A 1542-nucleotide genomic window follows, 5' to 3' on the forward strand; every position below is an offset into this window, starting at 1 on the left:
CATGTGTTGTGAATTTGGCGCTATATAAATAAACTGAATTGAAATTGAATTGAATTAATATTTGATGAATTTATGTTTGAAAATTGTTGCCAGGTTGGGATGTTTTCCCACCTGGCAGTTTAGGATGGCCGTCTATGGGTAAAAAATGTTTTCTTTAGATTTATGGCCTTAGAGATCAATAGACTTTGGTTCAAATTGGGCGAAATTTCAAATATCTAGGCGATTTATGCACATTTTTTGATGGAAAAATGCCAGGGTCGAAAATCGCTTCCAGTCTGAGCCTGCTCTAACATATATATAGAAGTATTATAAAGTAAAATGGCTGACGTACAAGCTGTGCCCTAAAAGTAACGAGTCATTGGTGTAAAAGTTTATCTTCTGTAAGTTTATCCAGCAATTCAATTAAACTTGATTCTGGGTCCAAACATCTTCTTTCTTCTGTAAAGCTTCATCAAAAAGACACAGTTTGATGTGCAGCGGCTCATTATCTAAATGATCTGACTTTTTGTTGTCATCCTTTGACTTTGCCAGTTTGGCAAATAAGAGACGATTAAAACAAATGAGCCGAGATTGATCACGATACATCTAACAGGGAAGACTGATGGGCCAAGCAAGCAAAAGGGATGATTAGGACTGTCCTTGGCTGATGACAAATGGCAACGAGTTGTTGCGAAACCAGGAGGTTTTTTTCATCACTTTGCATCAAATCACAGCCCCTGTCTTTATCATAATTTCTATAAGTGTTTTCATCTTTTTGCTTTCTGTTTTTTTAATATCTACATATAGCCTGTGATGTACTCTGATTTAGATGAAATACACAGGAAATGAGTAAAAGTACAAATCAGGATCCAAATCCTCTGAAATAGAAAAGCCTAGAATTTATTCTATTACATCTACTAAGTCCATATTTTGGTATTTTATAACAAATTATACTGTTCAATCATTTGCTTCCAAAATAGAAAAAACTCAAAATATTTTCTCCTTTATTTCAATTGAATGTTTTGCGGTTGGGCTGCTCATTGGGGTGGAGTGCTCAGCAAGAAGGTTCTGGGTTCGATTCCCAGCCCGGGGTCTTTCTGGATGGAGTTTGCATGTTCTCCCTGAGCATGAGTGGGTTCTCTCCAGGTACTCCGGCTTCCTCCCACAGTCCAAAAACATGATCCGCTTCTCTAAATTCTCCTCAGGTGTGAGTGTGAATGGTTGTTTGTCCTGTTTGTCTCTGTGTTGCCCTGCGATGGACTGGAGACCTGTCCAGGGTCACCAGCACCCCTCACCACCCTCAGCAGGGAAAAAGAATGAGGGAAAATGGATGGATGTTTTGCGGTCAGCAGGGGGAATGTGCGACCGCATTAGAAAATGAATACAAACAGAACAGTCCTTACTGTCAGTGGATGAGATCAAGGATGTAAGGAGACAAAGAGGAAGTTAGAAATTAGCAAAATGTGAAACCAGGATTCATTTTTTTAACCTGACAACAGCCAGATGCATGTCTCGCTCCACCTAGCTCCACTCACATACATCTGGGAACCCGCTCATTGAAAG

This window comes from Cyprinodon variegatus, unplaced genomic scaffold (genome assembly GCF_000732505.1).
Source record: "Cyprinodon variegatus isolate N-32 unplaced genomic scaffold, C_variegatus-1.0 Scaffold2, whole genome shotgun sequence".
In the NCBI taxonomy this organism is placed as follows: domain Eukaryota; kingdom Metazoa; phylum Chordata; class Actinopteri; order Cyprinodontiformes; family Cyprinodontidae; genus Cyprinodon; species Cyprinodon variegatus.